This window comes from Pinus tabuliformis, chromosome 9, assembly GCF_031772625.1.
Source record: "Pinus tabuliformis cultivar Carrire ecotype Pingquan chromosome 9, CPIR1, whole genome shotgun sequence".
Lineage (NCBI taxonomy): Eukaryota > Viridiplantae > Streptophyta > Pinopsida > Pinales > Pinaceae > Pinus > Pinus tabuliformis.
In genome coordinates this window covers 883,149,154-883,159,340 of record NC_142307.1, presented here as the reverse complement: position 1 = coordinate 883,159,340, position 10,187 = coordinate 883,149,154, and positions in this window count along the sequence as shown.

Here is a 10,187-nt window from a genome sequence, read left to right as displayed (position 1 = left end):
GAAAATGAATGCATGGTTTTAATCTTGCAAAAAGTGATAGTCAAAAGTGGCTTATACATGATTCCAAATGAAGTCGTCTTAAGGCCAAAAATATACAAGTATTCAATATGCAATGTAGTGATACAACTTAACACATGGGAGACTTTAGGGTATAAAGCCAGAAAACTAGTGAAGAAGAAGAGAATTGAGGCTTCATCGCAAATTCAGGGCGGGACTAAAGAATTGTCTCGAGCCTGAGAACAAAAGTTCATCACCGGTGCCAAGTGACAACATGGTACTATCTAGGGCACCCATGATAAGGTGGGCTCTACCACACAAGTTATGACACTTCTAAGCAATGAGAAGGTTTCGTGTCACATCTTGGTGGGGTCAATCATGGGGCCAAAATGGAAAAGGAAACTGATAAATTCACAATGTAGGTGAAAAACCTAACCTATATGCAAGTTTTGAGAACCAATACCTATCAGAGCGGATCAACCATAAAAAAATCCCAAAGGAGAAGTCTTCCAAGTTCTTTAGACATAATCAGAAACACTAGGTAAGAAGTTAATACATCCCATATATAAAATTTATATAAAATATTGTGTTATAGAATACAAAACTTGAAAATGTGTGCCTTATATATACAATATGGTATAGGAAACCACACAACCTTATGGCTTATTCATAATAGTTCTTCAGGACAAGCCCCTTATGGGACTCAGGTCAAGGACTCCTTTGGTAGCTGAAACTCATGGCTTCAAAAAATTCTTCCTGCAAATGCAACTCAACTTCCAAGAAATCATGAGAACTAGAAGGATCAAAAGAGGGAATTAAGGGTCCCATACCCCCATAGAAGAAATCACTTGATCACCTGTCAGGACCAAGTCCCGAGAAGGAAAATAATAGTTCAAAGGATCCTTCTCAGCACCAGTTGAGTGTTGAGGATACAATGCCACATAGTTCACATGTGGCGAGGTACAACCTACTTGAACACTTGGAACATACCAAGGGGTATTCTAGATTAAATTTGAATGAGGAGGGTGATTATCATATACAAGCTGATCAATAGTGAAAATAATTCCATTACAAGGAAAATGCATCACTCGAAAGAGTGAAGACACCATAACATTCATAGCATAGACATAATCACACCCAAGTAGCATATTAAAACCTAAAGGGCGATCAACCACCACCATATTGATTAAGACAGTCTTCCCACCTAAAGTAATAGGAAATTGAGGAAGAAGACACATAGATTCACCAAGTCTTCTATCATAGGCTAACAACTGACTATCAGTTGCCAATAAATTTGGAGAACCCAAAGCTTTCCAAGTCAAGGAGGATCTAGTACTTGCAGAGGATCCTTCATCCACCATACATTGATAGACATTTGTGGAATTAACTCTAACCCTTACTTGAAAAGGTGTAACAAAAGGAAGATGAGGCTCGACAAGATTATCCCAATCAAAGGAAACACTCCCAGAACTTGGAGGTACACTCAAATAGATCGGTGTGCCCCCTAGACCAGAAGAATATAAATTATAAATCAAGAAGACTCTATTGTTAGGCACTTCACCCCCCAAAAGAGGAGCAGAATCAGCCAAAGATTGCACTGGCTTGACCACTTCATCGACTAGTGGTTGATTAGACTATTAAGAAACCATAGCAGATTCAGGAGTAGAAGAATCTTCAGAATCTGACCATAACCTTTGTACCATTAAAATACCAGGTCAGAAATGAGTAAGATGGTCTCCCTTACATATCTTACAAGGGAACTTAGGCTTAAATCGTCTACACCTAGGTTTTTGATCAACATCCATTCCGCTAGCCCAAGTAGTGAGAATATAGTTTTCCTATGAGTCAACACATGATTCATCTCTGTTAGGTTTATTATCTAGCAAATTCCCTTTAGAAGAAGTTCCACTAGTGTGTGAAAAAACCATATTATTTAATAGATAAGATTTTTAAATTCTATTAATGAGATATACCTAGAACTCCTCAACACTCCCGACACACTTTCACATGCTTTAGCAGAGACTAACATTCCTTAGAACCTTGCATGTCTTGGAACATATTTTTACCTAAAACTTATTGTTATGACTAGGACACATGAGCACATGTTGGCATGCCCTAGCACAACATAACACTCCCTTAGCACATTTTGGCATTTCCTGTACTCCTTAACATGCCCTAGAACACCTTGGAATGCATTGCCATACATTATCACTTGGCATATATTGGAACCTATTGTTAGTGTGCCTATCATGCCCATTTCGAAAAAGGTAGATTTGTGACTTCTTAACACTCTTATGTGTTCATTTCCTTAAATTTTAGATTTTTTTCTTCCTTCTTTTTCCTTGACACTAATTGACACATGTTGGCACACCCTAACACCCTACACTCCTCTACACTCCTTGGAATGCCTTAGCACTTGGCATGCAATGACACACACTAACATGCCTTGGTACCTAGCAATATGCCTTGGAACATCTTAGCATGCCTAGTATGACCAAACACATATTGGCATGTCCTAGCACTCCCTAGCATGTGTTGTCACACCCTGTTACTCCCATCTAGCATGCCATGGTACTTCTTGGCATGCATTGATAAATATTAACACTTAAAAGGCACTGGCACTTGACACGTATTCGAACCTAGGGTTGGTGTGCCTATCATTCCCCTCTAGAAAAAAATAAAGTATTGACTTATTAACCCTCTTATGTGTTCATTTTATTTCATTTTAAGTTGGCACTCCTTTTTGTTTCCCTAACTCTAATTTTAAGTTGGCACACCTTGACACCTAGCACATATTGGTATCACTTAGCACTTGGAACATCTTGGCATGCCTTGTCACTATATGGAACATGTTAGCATGCCCTAACATTCCATAGCACACCCTAGCACTTCCTAGCATGCTTTTTCACTCCCTCCTTGGCATGCATGACACTGATTTATGACACTCCCTAACACACCCTCATATTCATTCATTTCCATGCATTTTGACTTGGTCTTGCCTTATGTTTCCTTTGCACTCCCTAGCACTCATTGGCATGCATTAACACTCTCTAACACACCTTGGCACTCCTTAACACATCCTACCACTCTGTAGCCTGCCCTAGCCATGCCCCTCTTGAAAAAGGTATATCCCTAACTGATTAACCCTCTTATTTGTTCATTTCCTTCAATTTTATAAAATTTGTGCTCCCTTTTGTTTTCCTGACACTCCCTGGCACACATTGGCACACACTTGCACTTGGAACATCTTAGCATGTCTTATCACCTATCATGTCTTGGCCTACCTTAGCACTTGGCACATCTTGACTGCATTGGCATGCCTTGGAACTATGTAACATATATTAGCACCCCTTGGCACTCCCTAACACACCTTGGAACTTCCTAGCATGCCTTGGAATTTCCTAGAAATATTCCTTGCAACTCCCTCCTTGGCACACTTAACACGAACCAGCACTCCTTGATGCATCCTCTTATTTATTTATTTCCATTAAGTGCTCCATTTTGTTTCCTTGGAACTCCCTAGAACTCCTTGAAAACACCTTGGCACTCCTCAGCACACCCTACACCATTCCATAATATTCCCTATCACTCCCTAACACACATTAGCATAGGTTGGCACATGTTGGCACTTGACAAGTTTTGGCATGAATGGCATGCATTAAGATGCTCTGGGATTATTATTTATGCATGTGGGATTATAAATAATGCAAAATAAAATTAAACAACCTCTTGATGTGCCCAAATTGATATACAGGATGTCGATAGGTAAGGAGATATGTGTAGATCAAAAGCATTGATAGGACAATTGTTGAGACTGACATATTTTAAATTTTGTTATATATTAAACAATACCTCGACACCATAAACATGGGGAATTGATCTTGAAAGCCATTTTGGAATACATATTATTAAGCCTAAAGTGTAAATTACCAAGTGATCAGAGAAACATCAATATTGTATGATGGGTCAACATCCTATGCATTAAAGGAAATCAATGGACAAAATTTAGGAACATCTAAACCCTTGTTGAGATAGCCATATTTGGTGAATTATGCTCCTCAGAGATTTTTTTTGGGACATGTGTAGGGGTACATGGAAAATATTAGAGTTAAGCACACAACAAAGAGATCTTTTCACAGCTTTCCCTTGAAGCATGCACACTTTCCATTTGTTACCAAGAAAACACATTGATGTCCATGAGAGCAACCAATTGCCAAATAAAGTTCTAAATGTTAGAAGTTGAGGTCTAAAGGATGCCATTATGATTTATATGAAATGTCACTATAAGTAACAAGCTTTGTATGGTGAGTGTCAACAAGTGAAAGAAATATCAGGTTGAAATGAAAACTGCCAACATGGCAACATACTGTGTTAATCACATGATACCTTGCAAATGATGAAATGGAAACAAGGGAGAAGCACAGTTAATGCTCATATGAATTACATGCCAAGAAAGAAGAAACCAAGTGTTAAAAATTGAGTGTTGAAAACATCCAAAACTCCAACAAAGATAACACAAATGCCAAGCATCATTGTTTTCCAAGTAAATTGGTTGCAATTTGTTTTGGTCATCATCATATTTTTTTGGGTGGGAGCCATGGATGGAATAGATGATACCTTGTTTGGAGAAAAACTGCATTATATTACCAATGAAAATATAGATGGAAGTTTATACTACATTTTATTACTTCATTTTCAAATATTTTTAATCATCTTCACTATTTTTAAAAAATCCATATATGTTCACCTAGACATTTCTTACTAGGTGGATCAAAATACACCATGTTGGATTAATTTTAACCATGGTAAAGCCCACATTCACCATAGGAAATAATTTAGTAAACCATTTTCCTAAATTATTTGTTTTTAAATTCCAAAAAACCCCATGAGAATAATTAAATAAATTATTTATTTAATATTCTCTAGAAACAATTATTAAATCATTATTTAATGATTATTTCTTCTCACTTTTGACTTAATCACCTTGGAATAATTAAATAAATCATTATTTATTTATTATTCCTAATTTTCTTTTGAGATAATTGTTAAATCTTTACTTAATAATTATTTTGAAATCATATTTTTCTTAATTCTCACAAAGTGATTAATAAATCATTTTTATTTCTTAATTACTTCAAACACCTAAATAAAAATATTTGACCATTTTGAATATATTTTCCCTCTTCAAAAATATAATAAATTATTCACAATAGCTAGGTTTTGATTTAGTCAATAATATTTTATTATTTTCTAATTTTTAATCTATCTCAATACTTGGTTACAAAAAAAAAGGTTTTCTATTCATTCTTCACCATGACTATTTTCATCATCAACATTATAACCTCATAGAATTTGAGCTTCCACTCGAGTTCAAGCACCTTTTTATTTTTTCTGCCCATTGCAAATTGAGAGAGAGAAGCACATTGCTAAAGCACAAGGACAAAAAAAGGACCCATCCCACAGAGGGAAAACTATAGAACCATTTTGTAATTTCTCCTCACCGGGTGTATTCATTAATAAAGTTATCATTTGTTCAAGTCCTTCATTGGGTTATTACACATTAATTTTCTATTGCTATACATTTTTATTTGTATGATCTATTTTTCTGCAGGATTTTTCTCATGTTTTATTGCAGATCTGAAGCATAGAAGTAGCCATATTTTGTTGTTAGGGTTATAATTCACCTAGTTGTTAGGGTTATAATTCACCTATAACTTAAGTGAAGGGATTTTTTCTAACTTGAAAAAATAATTCACACTAACAAAAATCCCTTATAAAAGATACAACCAAAAATTTATGATAGAGCAACCCTTAGTTTTATGTCAAATAGATCTAAAACAAACCTAAACATGCCACAATCAAGGAGAAGTGGGTGACTTTTGTGAGGTCCTAGATTAATTTTCTAGCAAGTCGCTTTATTTTCCTACTGTATTCGTCAAACTACAAATCAAAAGCATCCTATACATGAGTCACAAGTGTGAAGAAGATGGAAAGGGAAATATTGATTGCAACCATAATCAAAATATAGAGTTCTATACAAGTTTACTAAAAGCATAATATTTTTGTATTAGATCATCAACTAGTAAAAGATATCTAGAATTTGAAGATGAATATACGTCTTCAATCAATACTCATAACACTCAACACCTTGTAATGGATGATGTGGAAGAATTTTTTTTGTCTAGTTGTTGTAGAATTTTCTCCTACATCAATTTTATTGGGCATTTTGAACATCTTGAAGCCCATGTCACATCTTAAATGTTACATCAACATGATTTCAATTTTGAGTATACCATTTTTGGTATTTCATTCAGCACCTTGACACATTATCTTGCATTTTCTTCATCACATTGTGTTCCAAATCCATTGATGCATCCATGCATCATTTAATAGACTCAGTAACCTCTATTTATTTTTATTTTCAATTGTTTGTGTGTACATTTGCATGATCTTGACAACCATCTCTAGCTTCTGCACCTCTTCTTGCAATAGATACTTATGTTTCAATTTATTTCCCTTATCTTTGACATGAAACTTAAAGGATAATTTCTTCTCCTTCATATTTTTCTTGAGGGAAACAATTTTTTTGTGTATTCTTTGATAGGTTTTGTAGTTGCAATGCAAGTACTTTCTTTCTCCACGACAATGGCTTCCAACTTTTTCCTTTGGTCTTCTTTTGTTTAGAAATAAATATAAATCATTTTCTCTTTTCAATTCTTCCTTCAAGTACTTATTTTTCTTTTCAAGTACTTCTTTTTCTTTCCTTGCCTCTTTAATATCCCTCAATGGAAGCTGTGAGAGCCATATTGGAAGCCATTAAATAGTTTTACACTTTGTTAAATATTACATGTTGTGATAACCATGGCTCGATAGAGGAAGTTTCATCCTTTCAACCTATAAAGCTAGACCTTTTTCTTTGTGTGCACCAACACAACTCCCACATCGAGGTTTCACATCCCTCCAAGTGTTGTATAAGCTCATGGTTTAACTTACCCCCTTTTGGATGAAACTCATATCATTTTCCCTCTTTTTATAGTCTTCCATCAGTAGTATTTTCCTTTTGGCTGCAATTCATTTCCATTTTCTTTAATTGTGTTTTCCTTAGGTCTAGGGCACTATCATGGAAGAGATCAAGGTGGTTTATTATTAGGAGGACCCAATGCTAGAAGGAAACATTTTTGCAATGTCAGTTGGTAGATTAGGGCTTGAAGGAAGCATGGTACAAGGTTTTGTGGCTCCACTTGAAAGATTGGGGCTTGAAGGAATCATGGAAAAATGTTTTTTGGCTCCACTTAGAAGATTGAGGCTTGAACAAAGCATGGTACATGGATTTGTGGCTCCACTTGCTAATAAGGTCTTACCTCTTTCTAGATATTTTATCACAAAGGGTTTTCATTGGAGGACTTCTATTAAATGCAGTGGCATGGGTAAAATTGGAGATTTGGGTCCTCACACTAGTGTCACCAATTTTTTGGACTCTTCTATCAGTTGGGGCTTTTTTCCTTGGAGGTTTTCTTATTTCCACCTTTGTCCTCTCCTATTTTGTTTGCTTTTGATGATCCACTTGCTTATGGGATGCTAGCTAGGGTTTTCGCATTAGGGTTATCTGCCTCGTGTACTACTCATCAAGGGTTACCAATTTCCACCATACCTTTATGGCAGCCTTCTACTACCATTAACAAACTTGAATATCCTTTCCACCCTGTCACACGGAATGAGTCATTCTTGCGGACAAGACCGACCTCCCTAGTATCTAATGATATCTAACGACAAGCAAACCAAAAAAATTCTATCTTTCTCTAAATATGCAATTTATAAATAAAGGCAAACAAGTGTTTTGGGCCTACCTTGGGTCCAATGCAAGTTGTGGAAGCCTCTCTCCGTTGATCCAAATGAGCTCCCTTATAGAGAATCTGCAAACACAAACAAGCACACAAATTAAATAGCACCTAAAAAGCCAATATAATAAAGCACACTTATCATGATGATCAAGGAATTCATGAAACAAATCACATAAGACAATTTGTTAAGAAAAATGAATCTGACTGTATTAATTTAAATCAAAGAAGAACTTTACAACCTATGCCTTGATGTTGTACAAGCTCCTCCCAGGGTCCATCAAGAAGTCTCCTCTACTTTGACAAGTTTCACTCTCTTCCCAATGAAGCCAAAATATATGTGATCTCTCCTCTCAAGCTTAACTAGGAAGTCTCAATTCCACCAGCATTTACCCTAAAAAAAATTCAGCTTCTAACCTCCCTAGCAACCAGCCCAATGCCTTAATTTATAGTGCAATGGAGGGAAATTACTAGGTCCTCCTTCAAAGGCATAAAGCCCTCCTTCAAAGGGATAAGCTCCTCTCATCAAGGGATTGGCTCCTTCACTTTTGGGATGCATGAACCACCTAGGAGCGAACCATCCACGTCAAGATTCCTTCTAGAATCATCTAGAATTAACCCAAAGTGAGTTTTTAAGAATAAACTTGCGCCTTTTTGACTTTCACAGGGGTCACACCCACTCCTTTAGAGACAGAGTGGGCAAGTCTGCAGGTAACATGAACAGGGGGTGCGGGACCACAGGTAACAGTGAGAAAAAGTGCGGAACTAGAGATTTATTGATTTTTAAGGTCTTTCTCTCATTTTCAAAGCTTAACATGAAGAGCTGAGGTTTGAGACTTGCTTAGGAGGACAGTATGAATGATGATAGACCCATACTGACTGAAAATAGTCATGGTGACAATATTTTGTGTAATAGATTGCCCCTTAAACTGCGAAGTCTGTAGTAGATGAGGATTTCATTTATCATCTAACAAGAGTGAAGTACTTTATCATTTCAAGGATCATCTTGTGGAGAGCCCGGTTGGAACCCGTAAAAACATTCAATGCAAAATATATATATGAGATCATATCATCGCTGAGGTAGGCATTCCCATTCTCAAATCAAAACTGACTAGAAAACTAACTATTGCTCTAATATAGGAATGATCTTGTAATACATCACAAGTATAGACACATGTAGACACAGTATGGATGCAGCCATCTGTTTATGAATAGTCCACTGTATAATGAATACAAAATTCCTCGTAGCCTGGATGGTGGAAACTAGATCCAGGGTCTTGATTTCTACTTCCTGAAATAGTATGACTCTAACCATGTGAATGAATGTGTCAAAGTCAAACATGGTAGAAACCACTTGATTACTAGTCAATGATGTAAACTGTTAACAAGTGTGAGAGAAACCACCAGTAATGTCAATGGCTCCCAAAGTACTCAGTACAATCCATGAGATGTGAATAGATGTGTTGATGTCGAACATGTCACGGAATCCTTTGATCGAAGGTCAATGATGCAACCTATCGTCGAAGGCGAGAAACCTACCATTGAGGCATGCAAATCCCAAGGTACTAACGATTTCTAGATCATCTTTCTAGATAATGAGCTGAAGTCGATAGAAAGCGATCCGTCGTAGGCAAGCCCACAACACAAAATCATATATCAAGTTTGAAGAAATTTAGTTGCAAGGACTGACTTAGGGATGGTCAAGATGGATGACAGATATTTCGCAGATGAATGGTTTATTTGCACTGACCTCTTGAACACATAACGACACTGTAGATGGTTTGGTGACAATTGACCCAAAGCTAATACCCAGAAACCGGCTGAAGACTTTCAATATGGTTTGATTAACTGTTAGGCAAAGGATTTCCCAACCCAGGTGAACAAAAAGTGTCGTGTTCGAGAGTGGTTAAATGTTTTTCTGAGACACAAAGTATGACAAGCAGGTTCATTTTTCTCTCTTTTCCCCCACCATTTCTGGCAAGTACCTCTTTATTTTTGACAAGGTTGAGGAGGATAACATTTGCTTGATTATAAGCTCATCCTTCGAATGAGTCCAACTTAGTTTAAATTCGAACCCTAAGAAGGATTGGTATGTTCCTATTTGTAATTGAATAGGTCCTTTACTGTTAAATTTTAATGAGTCCAGTATAGGAGAAACTCGGCGTTTTTCAATTTTAGAGAGTCTGAAAAAACTTAAGAAGACTCCATGGTTGTCTTTTTTCATAAATTTGTGTCTCCCAAGCCCGAAAAAGTATAAAATAATACTTGAAAGAACCGCTTGATCATTACAACCAAGGAGTACTTTTCATAATTAGTGCCTCTGATCTGAAAAAGTAAAAAAGTGATCAATGA